The sequence below is a fragment of the Pelophylax lessonae genome, assembly GCF_965119305.1.
Source record: "Pelophylax lessonae genome assembly, chromosome: 2".
In the NCBI taxonomy this organism is placed as follows: Eukaryota; Metazoa; Chordata; class Amphibia; order Anura; family Ranidae; genus Pelophylax; species Pelophylax lessonae.
In genome coordinates, this window is record NC_138769.1 from 404,177,955 (window position 1) to 404,196,544 (window position 18,590).

General features: G+C 41.9%; 1 protein-coding gene across 1 annotated transcript in view; it reads right to left on the reverse strand.

Moving 5' to 3' along the window:
* The window catches only part of LOC309548130 (autism susceptibility gene 2 protein homolog), a gene marked incomplete at its 3' end in the record, with an annotated part of 1,398,280 nt that overhangs the window by 529,156 nt on the left and 850,534 nt on the right, over nt 1–18,590 (reverse strand). The window lies entirely within an intron of this gene.

An 18,590-nucleotide genomic window follows, 5' to 3' on the forward strand; every position in this document is an offset into this window, starting at 1 on the left:
TTTAACGAGTGCTGTAGCAGTTTCAACACCGCTTCTATCACTTTGTCATTGCGTCTTCTCAGCTCTTTCACAGGTAAATGTCTGCTGCAATATCCACATGTACAATTCCCTTGCCATGTATAAGTGATAATTGACACTGCTATTCTTATGGTAAATATCTGCTGCAATATCCACATGTACAATCCCCTAGCAATGTATGACTGATAATTGACTCTTCTATGTTAATGTAAATGTCTGATGCAATATCCACATATACAATCCCCTTGCCATGTATGACTGATAATTGACACTGCTATGCTTATGGTAAATGTTTGCTTGCAATATGCTTTAAACTTGTCTAAAAAATTGGTGATTGATTCATACCTCCTTTTGCCTTCAATAATCAAATAATTAATTACCTTTTTATGACTTTTGGCTGGTCTGTTTTTTTTTTTTTAATTTTCCCTCCCATTTAAGTGTCTCAAATTAGATCCTAATTTAATCAATTGACAAATGCTTGCCTGCTCCATCTCCCTATACATTTAGCTTATGGGGAAGTCTCAAATGGGTCAGCCACGAACACCATGTTTCTTTAAAGAGTGTTCTAGCCGTTTCAACACAGCAGTCTAACTAAAGCAGGATAACTAAAGCTGTATGAACATACAACAGAAACTAAGCTCAACTCTGGAAATATGGTAAGCAAACCAATATTTGATACTGTATTTCATTTCCTATGAAGTCTGATTCCCACTCTCTTCCCACTAATATGCTCCCTCCACTTTTCCATCTCACAGTGTTCACTTAAATTGTCCTTACTTTACCCATCCTCTCTACCCCACAGCTTACACATATCACCCTCACTCCTATCCTCTCCCTATTACTGCTCTCATCACCTCCTGAAAATGCTGAACCCACATGCTGACTAGAGATGAGCTCGGGCATGTTTGAGTTCATACGTGCCCGATCCCGCCAGGAAGTTGACACTGCACTCCACTAATCACAGGCAGTGAGACATTTCCCTCAGTCTCAGTTGCAAAGATGAATGAATTGGAATCACTCTAAAGCTTCTTGCTCAATCACAAACAGAATCATAGTAAACACAGTTTACTATTCTTCAGTGATAATTGGACACAGGAGTGATTGGTACCAATCGCTCACTGTGTTCATTCAGGAAATGAATGGGCCAATAAGTTATATATTTGGCCCTTTCCCCCATACTGCTTTCTGAAACATCCCACTGCCTGCAGCAGCTCCTGGCAGGAGAGAAGAGAAGGAAAGTCAGCAGCGCTGCGGGGAAAGGGGCACACAGTGGGGCCCAGACAGCAGATGGAAGATGTGCTAGAACAACTCCCCTGTAGTGCAGTCAGAGGGAGTAGCTGGCAGCATTGCAGAGGAAGGCAGAAGAGGATTGGTATCTGCAATGAGACAGTACACCTGGCCCGCCAGATCAGCAGGTGACAGGGCCCCCCTCTTGAACTGATTGGGCCCAGGCCCAGTACAGGAGAACTGGCTGTACGGTCTTCTCAGCAGCCCTGCTCATAGGCCTACCTCTCAAAGGGCTATCCCCTCTTCAGTCTATCAAGCAAGCTGCCGCCAGACTCATCTACTCGAAGTTTGCCACCCCTCTCTGCCACTCCCTCCACTTTCTTGCAGCAAATTAAACTTAAAATACTAAAAACAACATACAAAGTCATTAATAACTCGGCCCCGAGCTACATCACCAATCGTGTATCCAAATATCACCCAAACCGTCCTCGACACTCCTCTCAAGACCTCCTACTGTCAAGCTCTTGTCTCCTTCTCTCATGCTCATCTCCAGGACTTCTCCAGAGCCTCTCCCATCCCCTGGATCTCTCTACGGCTATCTCATACACTGGCTGCCTTTAGGGGATCCCTGAAAACTAATTTCTTCAGGGACACCTATCACGCCTTCAACTAACTAAACTTGTATCACTTCCATCAATTGCAATGGAATTGCAATTCCACCTTCTGTACTACCACTTTCCCCACCTTTTTAGAATGTAAGCTCTTATAAGCAGGGCCCTCTTAACCCTCTTGTATTTTATTGTAACTGTATTGTCTCCCTTTATATTGTAAAGTGCTGCTCAAACTGTTGGCACTATATAAATCATGTATCATAATAATAATAATAATAATATTATATCTGTTTTCGAAATGCAAAAAATTACCTGCTGACTTTGCCAGAAATCATGTGAGCTGATAAATTGTTGTGCTCTCTGTCTATGCACATATAAGGTTTAAAGAGTAAAGAGGGGGAGGGAGATGAGAAGTCATTGTTCTATGTGATGCATCAGAAATGAAGTAGGCAGGGCTGACAACATTTGCTTTGGAATTTAAGGCCAAAATGCATGTGTTGTCATGTAAAAGAGGAATACACAGGAGCACAGGACATTTTTGGAACATCAACTGTTATTTTTCTGTTCTTGTAGTCTATTTACCGGTATTAAGCACGTGGAAAGGATCATTATTACAGAGATATATAAAATATAATTAAAATGTTGCTTTGAGGTGCACCTTAAAGTGGTTCTAAAGGCAGAAGGGTTTTTATGTTAATGCATTTTATGCATTAGGATGAAAAAAAAAAACCTTCTGTGTGCAGCAGCCCCCCTCAGCCCCCTTAAAGCTGCTTTCACAATGATGATTTTTTTGCATTAAAAAGCATCTGGAAAGCTCAGGAAAAATGCTTAACTTTAAAATCAATTAATCCATTCACAATGGGGTGTTGCGCTTCCGTTACGGTAAAAAAAAATCCTGCTTGCAGCATTTTTGTAGTAAGTTTGGGGAGTTCAAAAAAAAAAACACACCAAAAATATATACTCCCATTAAAAGCAATAGAAATTGCGGTAAAAACTCTGTAAAATGCACCAGTGATGCATTTTTTTGTGCCATTTTTGAGTCACATGTCTTTTAAAAAAATCAATGCAAACATGGTAAATTAGTGGCAAGATTACGTTTGCAGCAGAACAGTGTAAAAGTAGCCTAATACTTACCTGAGCCCCATCCTGATCCAGTGATGTTGCAGGCTGTCTGGGTCCCTCTCTCTTAGCTGACTGGGACCCTCTATCCTCATTGGCTGAGACAGCAGCAGGGCATCATTGGCTCCTGCTGCTCTCAATCTAAGCCAGCGAGCCAATGAGGAGAGAGAGAAGAGGGGGTGGAGCCACGGCTTTGTGTCTGAATGGACATGCAGAGCAGCAGCTTGGGTGCCCCCATAGAAAGCTGCTTGCTCTGGGAGCACTTGGCAAGAGGGAGGAGCCAGGAGCACCAGCGAGGGACCCGAGAAGAAACAAAAACCATTGCACAGAGCAGGTAAGTATAACATATTTGTTATTTTTAAACAGTGTCTTCTAGCTAAGCTAAACTGTTTTTATGACAGAAAGAAACATTAGCACCCACATTCTAAGTGTTATATGTAGGCTGTGTTTGTGTATTCTACTAACCATACATACACTGTTCTACATACTTTAGTCATGACTAAGTGGAACGTCCCAGAACAAATTCCAACTCCTCTGTGTTTTGGCAGCATTGTTAAGTCCGTCACTCATACCAAAAGCCCTTTTGGATAAGTGTTGTAGGAATGTACTGTATATGGTTTTCTTACATTTACAGAACAATTACAATGAAGTATGCTAAAAAAGAAACAGTTTTTAACGTTTTAATCGTTTTATTAAAGTAAAATATTCTGAAATACATACAATCATTCAAGGAATGAGATAATGTACTCCTCAAATACTGTAATTGGGCTTAAAGTGACTCTCTTGGATGGCTGCATAGACACCAAGCTCTGGAGCTGACAGGGCATACGCCAGCGATTTGAGGACCTGCAAACAGTCTGCTTTACAGCTGAATCCTGCCTGAAGCACACGGGAATGCAGGTATCATGTCCAGAAAGCACAAGAAAAATCACCGTCCCTACAAATTAACAGCATTTTTCCTTCAGTCTGCATGAGGAGGCTGAAAAGATGGCGCTGTCGCTCCGGCTCCTGCTTCCTGCCCTCAGCACAAGGGACACTACACCAATCTCCCTGACAAGGTTGGAGCTAAAGGAAACTTGAGTGAGGAAACCTCTCCACCTTCTCCCTCCTCACACAGTCCACTATGCGTCAGCCCACCAAAATCCCACATTGAGCCTGATGACAGCTTGCAAAATAATGAGGTGAGCCATGTTGCTACTGACACACTATCATGTAATCCACTCCACTCCTCCATAGCTTTGAATCCCACATCTAACCAGCCAATGATGGACACAATGTTTAAGTTCACTACATACTGACTTTGGTGCACTCACTCATAAATTATCTTCTGAAATGAATTCTCTGGGTGAGAGAGTAAGTCACATTTACACAGAATTCAATGGAGGAGATCACCACCACTGTGAATGATCTGGTGAATGCTTACGATGATAACCTATAAAAAAGACAATGGTTAAAAGGAAAAAATAGCAGACCTTGAAGATTGGTCATGCCGGAATAATCTGAAGTTCAGAGGGGTTCCTGAAGCTGTTCAGCCAGGTGATTTAAAAAGTTATGCTAAAGACACGTTTAGCATTCTTCTACTGCAAGTGTCCCCTATAGATCTGACCATCGACCGCATACTTCACCCACCTAAACCCCCTCATCTGTCTGACACCATTCCATGCGATGTGATCATGCGTGTACATTTTTTACACATTAAGGAGCAACATTTTGCAAAGTCTAGATCCCTTGGCCAGCTTCCAGCTTCAAATGCAGCTGATCTCTCTAAACACACACTGGAGTTGAGACAAAACCCCCAACAGTGACTAAAGCATTTTGCAAACATAACATTCCTTACAAGTGTGGTAATCCTACCTAACTGACAGTAGAAAGGAATAGTGGGACCCTCTTCATCTCTAAAGTCCACAAGGGACTCCATGCATGGGGCATCATGTAAACCACCACAACCTTGCATAAACCTCCTAGGAAAGTATCTCTTTCTAAGCACAAAACCTAACCTAAACTGCAGCACAGGAATAGATTTAATATAACTGGGTCCACCACTGCTTCATGCTACGAACAATCCAGCCCTTACTCTGGCTGAAGTCTCAAAGTACCATAATCTTGTCCATATGAACTCTTTTACCACTGGGTGTTGACCATGGCATGACATCAGCTCTTGCTGCCACTGTCACAGTTTTGTTCATTTTGTTATTTCACAGTTTTTAACCTTCTTTTATTCCATTATCTGTTCTTTTTTGGGAAGCACTGTTCCCCATTTTCTACCACCTCAATTAAAAAGATGTCTCAGACCCACTCTTTGTGGAAAAGAGCCTTGGAATAGAGATGTGATAAAGTCTGCGCCCAAGAGACCTATTTTCAAAACACAGCTGCCCCACACTGTACCCACAGATCATTCCCCCACATCTTCACAACTAATTTCTCAGAGAAAAAGAGGGGAGTACTGAGCGAATCGTGACACTGTCACTTTCCAACTACTGAATAGTATATTGACCCCATTGGTCGCTACATCATTTCAACAATTTCACTTATATGCTTGTATCTCTCTACACACATTAAATGCACTTCTTGAACAAGCTCATTAAGAGAGTCCGCCGTATCCAAAAGGGCCACATCCTGTTTTGTGAGGACTTTAACACCAATCCGGACTTTTAGCTTGACTCCTCCACCCCTTTTTTTGAAACTACCATCTCTTATGTCTAAATTTCTCTGAGCCCTTTATGACCTCTGGAAATGCCACCATACGTCAGACCCACAAATCTTATTCAAAAATAGATTATTTTTGGTGGAAAAATGGCTACTTGAAAGAATTAGTAAATTCAACATCTTCTCCATCACATAGTCAGATCCCCCACCCGGCAGTGTAATCAACACGGACTCCCGACCTACACCCACCAAAATTTGGAGAGCCAATGTATTTCTCTTACATCATCCCCCTATGCTGAAACTTTGCAGAATCAGCTGGAAGATTTCTTACATTATGATGCAGGCTCAGTTCAAAGTACTGCAACCTTGAGGAATGCACACAAGGCAGTTGTGAGAGGGGTGCTCATACAACGGAGCTCTTATGCAAAGAGAACACAGCATCTTGACCAACTATTTTCCTTAATACATAGACTAGAAGAACAAAACAACCCCACTCCACCCATAAAAACCTCCTACTCTTTCTCTGCCACAAGCTTAGAACACTCCTGTTGGATTCATTTGGGGAAACACAATGTAAATTACACACCACTCATTACAGTACAGGCAATAAAGCTGGTAAAGTCCTAGCTGCCTGCATACAAGGAATGAGACACAAAGCCAAGTTCCCCTTCCTATTCCACCCTGAAATCCAAGCCAAACTCATAGACTCCCAAGCTATAGCGAACGCCTTCAGCAGCTATTACAGTTATTTGTATATATTTAAGGATGGCCCTACCACCATACAACCTACCCTGAACTTATCAACACTTTTCTTGATAAGATCAAATTGCCTTCCCTACTGGCAGAGCAACTAATCAGCTTAAAGAAGTTCTTCACCCAACCCGAAATTTGTAAGGCTATAGACTCCCTTTCCTGCAAAAAATCTCAGGGGAATATTAGAAGCAGCACAAAGCAACATAAGCCCCCTATTTAAGTAGCCTATACAATGACGCTGCATCCTCTTTTTTGTTTCATAATGACATGTTAAACGCACTGATAATAACCTTAGCAAAGTCAGGGAAAGACCCATCTGTAGCACAAAATTTTAGTCCCATCTCCCTTTTTTTTTCCCAACAAAGATTTTATTGTAATAAAGAAACAGTAGTACATGGTAACGACATATCATAGATACATTGGTCTACAATGAAAGGTACATATTAACGCATCGTATATACCTTTGTATGTGGACACATTTCAAACAATTAGCGGTCTTCATTTTCAAATGTAGCCATCAGAATAAAAAAGGAAGTGTTCTAGCATGGATAAATAAGTTAACAGATATGGAAACAAATATAAAGCTTAAGCCTCAGTTCTGTGATGGTGAAGAGCTTGAGAGGAGAGAAATAGTGATGCTAATTGAATGGTCGAGAGAGAATTCCATCCTGTGAATGTATTTAATTTGTCTGGCAAAGAATCAATGTGATACTATCAGGCTTTATGAGATGTTACTAAGGGCAAAGAGGGGGTCGAATAAGGTGTCTTTCAGGTATTTGGAGTCTGTGTAGGGGTAAATCACTGGAAAGGTAAAGGGCAAAAGGATTAAAGGTACAGGAAAAGGAAAAGAAAAAGGTAGGGTTTGTAGGAGTGAGCAGGGAGGGTAGATAGGGAGGAGAATTAAGCCTCCTCCCTCCATGATAGACAGGGTTAAGCCTACTGTTAATAGGCATCTGTAGCATATGGAGTATATAGTCTTTTTTTGACAGGGGGCCTCCAAGACACAGCCCTTGGGTAGGGGCGGAAGGTCTGACATTAATAGGTATGGTAAGGGGAAGTTGTGGCACTATATTTAGTGGTACAATTAACACATTTAACTTGGTGAGCTGTTATCCATCCCTCTTCTAAATACCAACCTCAAAGTCTACACCAAGATCATAGCCTTCAAGCTTATGCACATATTACTTAGTCTGGTACACAAAAACCAAACAGGTTTTTATTTCAGGGAGGCAATCCTTGAATGACACCAGGAGACTGAGCAATATTGTTCATTTTGCTGAGCGCACAAGGATGCCTTTACTGTTCCTTTCTTTGGACACAGAGAAAGCGTTTGATAGAGTGCACTGGACAACCTAAGAGTCGATTTCCAAAAATGTAGGTTTCCCAACAGAATATTTTTGGCCATAATGACTCTCTATGCTAACCCTTGGGTCCAGGTATACATCTCTAAAATGCTTTCTACCCCATTCCATATCTCCAATGGTACCAGACAGGGTTGTCTACTGTCCCCACTGATTTTTAACTTAGGTATGGAACCCCTGGCAGATTGCATCCATTCCCAACTCTCTATCTGATTTCCAGATACAATAAACATAAGGTCAGTCTCTTTGCAGACTATGTCATTCTTATGCTATGAAATCTTTCAACTTCCCTAACTGTGGTACAGGACAGGTTATAACAGATCAGTAATTTTTCATAATACAAAGTCAATGCCTCAAAATGTCATATTCTGGATCTCAACATTGATTATGTACTGCGTAATTAGCTACAACTTACATACCCTTACATCTTGGACAATGAAGGCATATAATATCTGGATATTACCCTAACCAAATCTACTAAGGGGCTGAACAAAGAAAGCATTATCGCCTTTAGATCAAAGGTAGTGCAAGAACTAGGCAATTTGGCTTGTTTCGTATTCTCCTGGGTAGGCCACCTAACGTCATTTAAAATGAAAGCTATTGTACCTCTGACAGCCTTCCAATCAGCATTCCTATCTCCTACCTCTATTCATTACAAAAGACACTTAAGCTATTTTATCTGGCAAGGGAAAAACTCTGCAGCGCACAAAGCAGATATTCAAGACTACTACCATTCTACAATCTTAGCACAATTGAGAGATTTGTTCTCGGCACCCTCCAACACCCACTGTGCAACATGGAACTGGGAACCATATTGGGTCACAACTTAAAACTGTGGCTGCATAGCATGGGCCCTAAAAGGGGACATTCACCCCTTCTATTCACCGACCAATAGAGCTGCCACACGCACCTGGTGGAAGTTCCTTGACAACCATTAGGGACAAACTATCACGGTTCCACTAAACATCTTTCTATCAACATTACTCTTTCTGATACCGGATGTACATCTTCCACCCAAAATAGTGGCCTCTTTTAGGTATGTCAATGAATTTTATGACAATGGAAAATTAAAGACCTTCTCTAGACAACAGAAGGGTCTCCTCTGAGCTCCTGCAGAGCGGTTTTAACATATGCAAATTGGCAATTGCGTTGCTCATACACCCCACCTTATGTGCGAGATCCCCAATAAAAAAGGTATCTTAATCTTCTATAATCTTCTAAAGGAAAAACAAACTTTAGTGAAATCCCCCTCTTTCAATAAGTGGGAGAGTGAATTGAGAACTCAATACACCCCCTCTCAGAGGCAATGCGCACAGAGGAGGACATATCGAACTTCGTGCTGTACTTCCCTTTGGGAGCTTACTCAAAAAATCACCCAGAGATGGTATCTAACTCCGCTATCCAAGTTCAAAACACAAATATCCTAGCTATGTTGGGGAGGATGAGGTTTAGAAGGGCCTCTGTACCGCTAAATTGTTTTTGGCAGGAAATCTTCAATCTCATCTCAGACATTGCTGAGGCTCCACTTCCTTCATCTCCCGGTCTAGCCCTACTCAACCTACCCGCATACAATTTGCATAAGAATGAACCCAGCCTGACAGATTTTACAGCTTTTCACACATATGAATGAGATAGGTGATTTAGTAGATTAGTTACAAAAAAGTGTTACAGCTTTGCTTGGTGATCAGCCCTGCATTTCATTAATAAGGTGTCACTATACACTATGTTACCAAAAGTATTGGAACACCTGCCTTTACATGCACATGAACTTTAATGGCATCCCAGTCTTAGTCCATAGGGTTCAATATTGAGTTGGCCTACTGTTTGCAGCTATAACAGCTTCAACTCTTCTGGTAAGGCTGTCCACAAGGCTTAGGAGTGTGCCTATGGGAATGTTTGACCATTCTTCCAGAAGCACATTTGGGAGGTCAGACACCGATGTGGACAAGAAGGCCTGGCTCGCAGTCTCCCCTCAAACACACCCTAAATGTGTCCTATCAGGTTAAGGTAAGGACTCTGTGCAGGCCAGTCAAGTTCCTCCCCCCCCCAACTTGCTCATCCATGTCTTTATGTACCTTGCTTTGTGCACTAGTGTGCAGTCATGTTGGAACAGGAAGGGGCCATCCCCAAACTTTTCCCACAAAGTTTGGAGCAAGAAATAGTCCCAAATGTGTTGGTATGCTGACCCCTTAAGGGGTTCCTTCACTGGAACTAAGGGGCCAAGCCAAACTCCTGAAAAACACCCCCACACCATAACCCCCCCCCCCCCCCAAAAAAAAAAGATTTAGACCAGTGCACAAAGCAAGGTCCATAAAGACATGCATGAGTGAGTTTGGGGGGTGGAAGAACTTGACTGGCCTGCACAGAGTTCTGACCTCAACTGACAGAACACCTTTGGGATTAATTAGAGTGGAGACTGTGAGCTGGTTCTTCTCATCCATCATCAGTGCCTGACCTCACAAATTTTCTTCTGGTAGAATGGTGGAACATTCCTATAGACACACTTATAAACCTTGTGGGCAGCCTTCCCAAAAAGAGCTAATGCTGTTAGGACTGCAGGAGTAGGGGAGGGGCAGCTAATTACTAAACCCTACGGAATAAGACTGGGATGCAAATAAACTTCATGTGTGTGTAAAGGCAGACACATCAATACTTTTGGTAATATAGTGTGTATACTAAAGTATGCTTATAAGGAATATCATATTGATATAAATAATAACTTTGTCCAAGAAACAAATGACTGACATGTTCTTTGTTTGTTTATTTAAAACAGTTTAAAATTGGATTTGTTCTTTTTGCCATTGTCATGAGAATTGCTAGTGATGGGCACCTAGGGGAAAATGTGGGGTGCCCAGGTCCTGCCACTTCAACCATCCATGACATAGCTGAGGGAAGCATAGGTGAACTGCACCTCAATCTTGTAGGTTCTAAAGTTTGGTGAGTTCAGAGAGGGAAGGATGATTAATGCTTACCTGGGGATAATTTTAGCTTGAGCTTGAAATTTGTACATGGATGGGGTTCTTGCTGTGAGGGTGAGTATGAACATTGTGCTGGTGGTAAACATTTTGCATGGGGTGGTGGTTTTTGCTGAGAGATAGGTTTTGTTTGGCAGGGAAAGGTGTAGATAGTGGCAGGGATTTTTTTTTTTGGGGGGGGGAGGGGGGGGATTGAGCTTTAGAGGTTACATTTTGCATAGGGAGCTGTGTTACAGTGGCTATAAAGGTAAGGAGTTTTACCTTAATAAATTATCTGCATTAATGTGAAAAAAAACTTTTAAATGTTGCTCCACCCCAGCCCCCCGAAAACACTTACCAGAGCCTGATCTTGATTAGCGCTGTGCCCATCTACAGCAGCTCTTCTCCCCTCTCTATCTCACAGGAGACTTGGCAGCAGCGGATGCAATTGGCACCTGCTACTGTCAGTCACAAATTGTGAGGAGGGAGCAAGAGGACGGGGCCAAGCCGCGCGATGTATGTCTATAGATGCACACAGCCAGGCTATGAGGGCAGACAAAGAAGAGGAGGAGCCAACAGCACAGGCTCCCAGGAGCTGCTCTGTACAAAACCATTGTACCAATAAGGTAAGTATGACATGTTTGTTCTTTAAAAAATCAGTTTTACAATCACGTTAAGTCCTAAATTTTTCAATGTAGCTTAAATAACATTTTTGTTATTTTTTTCATGTTCATTACATGTGTATTTGTATGTGGGAATGTGAATAAACTGGGGTTTCAATGTTAACCCTAAATGTTTTGATGATTCCTATGGTATCATAAACATTATTTGGTTTTATCAACATGTAAATAATCCTAATATAAAAAGAAACCTAATAAAAAGTAAAGAAAAAACAATCTACATACTGTTTTACAATGATGTGGCAAGAATAACATAAATATAATGCAAGCACTAAAAAGATTTATCAAACTAAAAAACGCTGCAGACCAGTATGTGAATTTGCTGCTTTCTACCAAATGCATTGCATTACACAAATTTGATTAAATGCTTTAAATTATACTTGTCAAGAGCTTAACATTCATGTACCCTTGAGGAATATAATAATATTCAACATTATTCAGTTTCTTTCTCCTCTGTTCTTAGTAAATGAGCTTATATTAGAAGTACAAGCCATAAATAGTTTCTTCCCACACTAAGTGATCTTAAAGTCTATGGGTAATAGCATAAACAAGGATGTATAATCAGTGTTTTGCCATATTGTGGGATAATGCAATAATCATATTTATTACTAACACATGTCAAAGTAAATTGTTATAAAAGAATTCTCTCATTGTCTATGCCACAGAAGACATCTGGTGTATATTTATTTTGTGTAAGTTAATAAGGCTCTGGGCCTGCCTAAATAAGTAAAGCAATTTTCAGAATAATTTTTCCAATGTACAGTCCAAAACGTCCACATGGTTGATATTTACCAAGAAGATGTGTTTCAATACATCTCAGACATCTAGACATCTTAAAGTAAAGCTATGCCCACGCTATGCTATGCTTAATTACTTTCAAACAATATAGAAATTATGCTACCATTGTTTTTATTTTCTTTGGATAGACTGACTGTACTAGTAGTAAACATCTTAGCCTGACAAGCAGTAAACAGACTTTGAACTCCCTTTACAAGTGGTTGGCAAAAGACGACTATTGAACCAATTACGCTCTGAACAATTGAGTTACTCATGTTATGTGGATTAGCATAAGTAAGGTCTAAAACGTGGGTCCATTTTATCTTGTTTTTACCTACCCACTGTCCAAGTGAGATTAGGGCCTTATAACAATGTGTAAATTCACAAAAACACATACGGCCTAGGATAAGGAAGTATTCAAGTGATTGGAGTATGGGAATGTAGCGAACACTCAACAAATATGAATTTACATAGTTCAGTCTCTATCACAGATGATCTCCATGAGGACATCAAATTGTGACATTATTGAGTATTTCCTAGGGAAGTATGATAGCACTAGGGACTGAATGGAAAGACAATTTTACAGTAATTTAACTAATAGTAAACTATTAACAAAACAAAATTGCATTGAATTTGCTTTTAGAGCCTCAGTTAGTGTGTTTAAAGCAAAAAAAGGAAAAAAAAAAAGAAATATCTCTTACTAGACTTAAAATACATAAAAAGGATTGAAATGTCCCTCTGGCAGTAAAATGATCTAGTCAATAGTGTTTATACCTTTGTCCGGCCTAGGCAGCAAGGTAGCATTTATACAGTTCTGAGATGTCAATACAAATATATAGAGATGAATGTGGCAAAGCCAGTGCTCTCATATTTCCCTCTTGCTGGCACTCCTGGAATTGGAAGAATACGACGCAAGCAATTATTTTATTGCCCCTTTTAAAACGTATTGGCCAATTAGCTAAAGCATAGCTTTTCTCTTTCTAAACTTCATGTTACATAATCACAATGCTCTTCCCCAATCCTCCTTGTTTCACACAGAGGTTCTTAAATGCTGAGACGGTGACTACATCAGCTCACAAGAGGAACTAAATACATTTTAGAGGGAACAACTTTTCTTCCAAAAAGAAACATTCATAGTGTTCTCTTACACAGAGGATTCACCACATTCTTAACCTTTTCTTTATGACTAGAAATAGGCCAAACACCCCCCTGTTCGGTTCACACCAGAACTCCCAGAGAAAAAGTTCTGACTAGAACGTCAAACACTATTAAAGTCTATGAGACCTGAACTTGAAAAATTAAAAGTTTAAATTTTGAAGGCATATAAGTTATTGGCCATAAAAAGGGAATGAGGGTCTGGGTACTGCCCTGGGGGACACGTATCAATGCAAACATTTCTTTTAAAAAATATAGTTTTTTTAAGGATCAGTGATTTTAATGATGCCCAAAGTGAAACAATAAAAATGAAAAATTCCTTTAAATATAGTGCCCGGGGGGTCCTCTTAGTCTTGGGACTCCCCGGGGGTAATTTAAATAACATTTAAATTGCCAGCAATGCAATACCATTGCCGGCAAAAAAAAAACGGCATGGGGATCCTCCCCAAACCTTACCAGGCCCTTCAAGTCTGGTATGGATTTTAAAGAGGAAGTAAACCCTCCTCTGACACTTTTACCTATAGGTAAGCCTATGATAAGGCTTACCTATAGGTACTGTAAATATCTCCTAAACATGTACCGTTTAGGAGATATTTACTTTACATGCAGCCAGTGACGTCACTGGCGCATGCGCTCTGAATAAAATATACATATAAAACCCGCGCCCTTATAGCAGCGAACTCATACAGCTGGATGTATATAAAAATTGATGAGAAAGGAGTCGCGCTTAGTAGAACAGTCAATAAATCCCATAGAAGAAAAGCAGCAATGACTGGGAATCACATCACAGCCACATTCAGCCTTGATGGGTATACAGTTCATGACAATGCAAGGTAATTTCACCCAGGTGTATGTTGCAGACAGACGCTTGTGAAACCCTTCACCACATATAGCCTCTTACCAGAGAGAGACAGGGCATACACGGTAAGTAGTTAGAGGACTACTTCGCCTGTATCCAGCAAGTCAGCTCCGGTACGAATCCAATCATCCGGTCTTCACCAATGTAAAGGATGTGCTGACACTTTAAGGACCCGCTCTCAGAGTGTAATGTGGAAAAAGACAAAAGCGGCCCATAGCGTGATACTGTCTAGATATTTTATTTGGTAGAAAAAGGTATTGCACTCACCCAAATACAATAGCATCAAGCCTCTAGCCACATCATGGGCAGTAGAACGGTGCAGGGTACTTCCGGGTTCCGGGTATGACGGAGTGACGCTTTTCGTCGGATGGACGTTCTCAAGGGGGCGTGAGCGAGCGTCGGTGTCATACTACATATAAAGACACCTAATGAGGCCAATAGCATACAGCTGTCAAAACGGGTGGGACAGGAAGCACCGGAAGTGACCTCAGCGCTTCAAACCTGGAGCGCAAACAACTAAAGATACCCGGAAGTGATAAGTGCAGGGGCGCAAATGAACACACCAACTGCAAAATATAAAGTTCATATGGCTGCAAAACGTAGCCAGGGAAGCAAAATTGAATGAAATCACCCCTTTAACCCGAAACACCGGAAAGACCCCCTCAATCCAAGCAACATAATGGGCTGAGGCATGAAGGTTAAAAAAGAATAAAATTAGAAATTACATATCTTTTAAACAACCATATAACATGTAATAATATAAAAATACAATCATCAAAACATTTAACTCAATTATTACAAAGATATAATAAGAAAGTATAAAGATAAAAATAAAATTAAAATTAAAATAAAAAATCCAGCCATGAAACACACCCTTAAGAAGAAAAGGTAATGGATGTAAACAAAATTGGATACTCAAGGACACTAACTATTATTCAAAAACGCATTGACGTCCCATTCGATATTCAGGCCAAAGGGCCTGTATACCTTGAGACGGTATATCCATTTTGTTTCAAGTCGTGACACCTCTCTCCTGATATGACACCCTCTCCAATGGGGCTGTAATACGTCAATGATCATGAAGGAGGTGCCTTTGGGATCCTTGGCATGTTTTAGAGCAAAATGTTTAGAAAGGGAATGTTTAGGGAATCCCTTTCTAATATTGGCCACGTGTTCATTCATCCGCACCTGAAAAGGTCGAATGGTGCGGCCAACATAGTGGAGTCCACATGAGCACGTAATTAGATACACCACATTTTTGGTGGTGCAAGTGGCAAAATGTTCCATCTGATAGGTGTTCCCAGTGACATTAGATGAAAAGTTGGTATATTTTCTAGATTTCAACTCATTTATTTTACAGGTGGAACAATGCCTGCAAGGGTAAAAACCCTTCATCTGAAAGAAAGGGACTGGTCTTTTAGGGGGATCCACAATCTTGGGAGCAATAGATAGTCGCAACGGGGGTAAACCTCTGTATGTGATAGCTGGAACCTCAGGTAGTAACGGCCCCAAGACTCTGTCGCTCCTCAGAACACTCCAGTGTTTCCTTAGGAGTTTCTTTACCAGATAATGCTGGGACGAATAGCTTGTAAAGAAAGTAAATTTAGGGGGGGCCCTAAAAGGTACAGAGGAGTCCACCGGAACCAATGGTCTGGATGCCGGATCCAGAATATGCTCACGTTGCATGGACCCAATTTCCTTAGCAATGGAATTGAGTTTGTCAGGGTTGTACCCCTTAGAGACAAAACGTTCCTTCAAGACACCGACCTCGTCCCAATAGTCACATAGCCTGGAACAGTTCCGCCTGATGCGTCGAAACTGACTTTTCGGCACCCTTTAAGCCATGGGCGGTGATGACAGCTGTCCAAGCTAATGTAGCCATTGCGGTCGGTGTCTTTGAAGTGTGTCGAGGTAATCAAATGCCTCCCCTCAACTCTGATACGAAGATCCAAAAAATTGATCTCACACTCACTGGCCTCATATTTGAGCTCTATGCCCCTGGTATTGGTATTCAGAGTACACATGAACCGATCCAAAGAGGGGTGATCACCCCTCCAAAGGAGGATGATGTCGTCTATGTAGCGCCTCCATAGGAGGAGCTCCGGGAACACCCCCGAATAGACGACATCATCCTCCCACTTGGCCATAAATAAGTTAGCCATAGAAGGAGCGAATTTGGCTCCCATGGCAACTCCTCTTTGTTGGAGGTAGTACTGTCCCCCGTACCAAAAGTAATTGTGCTTCATAGCAAAATTAAGTAAACAAAGGATAAAATCCTGCTGTCTTTTAGGTATTGGTGAATCCCTAGACAAGAAAAAATCAACCGCTTCCATACCATCAGAGTGGGAGATGATTGTGTAAAGGGAGGTGACGTCCGCTGTCACCAGCAGACATCCCTCCTCCCACACAATTTCCTTCAAGGTATTAATCACCTGTGTCGTATCCTTCAAATATGAAGGCATGCACGACACAAGTGGCTGAAGAAAATGGTCCACAGGGGGTAAACCTCTGTATGTGATAGCTGGAACCTCAGGTAGTAACGGCCCCAAGACTCTGTCGCTCCTCAGAACACTCCAGTGTTTCCTTAGGAGTTTCTTTACCAGATAATGCTGGGACGAATAGCTTGTAAAGAAAGTAAATTTAGGGGGGGCCCTAAAAGGTACAGAGGAGTCCACCGGAACCAATGGTCTGGATGCCGGATCCAGAATATGCTCACGTTGCATGGACCCAATTTCCTTAGCAATGGAATTGAGTTCGTCAGGGTTGTACCCCTTAGAGACAAAACGTTCCTTCAAGACACCGACCTCGTCCCAATAGTCACATAGCCTGGAACAGTTCCGCCTGATGCGTCGAAACTGACTTTTCGGCACCCTTTAAGCCATGGGCGGTGATGACAGCTGTCCAAGCTAATGTAGCCATTGCGGTCGGTGTCTTTGAAGTGTGTCGAGGTAATCAAATGCCTCCCCTCAACTCTGATACGAAGATCCAAAAAATTGATCTCACACTCACTGGCCTCATATTTGAGCTCTATGCCCCTGGTATTGGTATTCAGAGTACACATGAACCGATCCAAAGAGGGGTGATCACCCCTCCAAAGGAGGATGATGTCGTCTATGTAGCGCCTCCATAGGAGGAGCTCCGGGAACACCCCCGAATAGACGACATCATCCTCCCACTTGGCCATAAATAAGTTAGCCATAGAAGGAGCGAATTTGGCTCCCATGGCAACTCCTCTTTGTTGGAGGTAGTACTGTCCCCCGTACCAAAAGTAATTGTGCTTCATAGCAAAATTAAGTAAACAAAGGATAAAATCCTGCTGTCTTTTAGGTATTGGTGAATCCCTAGACAAGAAAAAATCAACCGCTTCCATACCATCAGAGTGGGAGATGATTGTGTAAAGGGAGGTGACGTCCGCTGTCACCAGCAGACATCCCTCCTCCCACACAATTTCCTTCAAGGTATTAATCACCTGTGTCGTATCCTTCAAATATGAAGGCATGCACGACACAAGTGGCTGAAGAAAATGGTCCACAGGGGGTAAACCTCTGTATGTGATAGCTGGAACCTCAGGTAGTAACGGCCCCAAGACTCTGTCGCTCCTCAGAACACTCCAGTGTTTCCTTAGGAGTTTCTTTACCAGATAATGCTGGGACGAATAGCTTGTAAAGAAAGTAAATTTAGGGGGGGCCCTAAAAGGTACAGAGGAGTCCACCGGAACCAATGGTCTGGATGCCGGATCCAGAATATGCTCACGTTGCATGGACCCAATTTCCTTAGCAATGGAATCGAGTTCGTCAGGGTTGTACCCCTTAGAGACAAAACGTTCCTTCAAGACACCGACCTCGTCCCAATAGTCACATAGCCTGGAACAGTTCCGCCTGATGCGTCGAAACTGACTTTTCGGCACCCCTTTAAGCCATGGGCGGTGATGACAGCTGTCCAAGCTAATGTAGCCATTGCGGTCGGTGTCTTTGAAGTGTGTCGAGGTAATCAAATGCCTCCCCTCAACTCTGATACGAAGATCCAAAAAATTGATCTCACACTCACTGGCCTCATATTTGAGCTCTATGCCCCTGGTATTGGTATTCAGAGTACACATGAACCGATCCAAAGAGGGGTGATCACCCCTCCAAAGGAGGATGATGTCGTCTATGTAGCGCCTCCATAGGAGGAGCTCCGGGAACACCCCCGAATAGACGACATCATCCTCCCACTTGGCCATAAATAAGTTAGCCATAGAAGGAGCGAATTTGGCTCCCATGGCAACTCCTCTTTGTTGGAGGTAGTACTGTCCCCCGTACCAAAAGTAATTGTGCTTCATAGCAAAATTAAGTAAACAAAGGATAAAATCCTGCTGTCTTTTAGGTATTGGTGAATCCCTAGACAAGAAAAAATCAACCGCTTCCATACCATCAGAGTGGGAGATGATT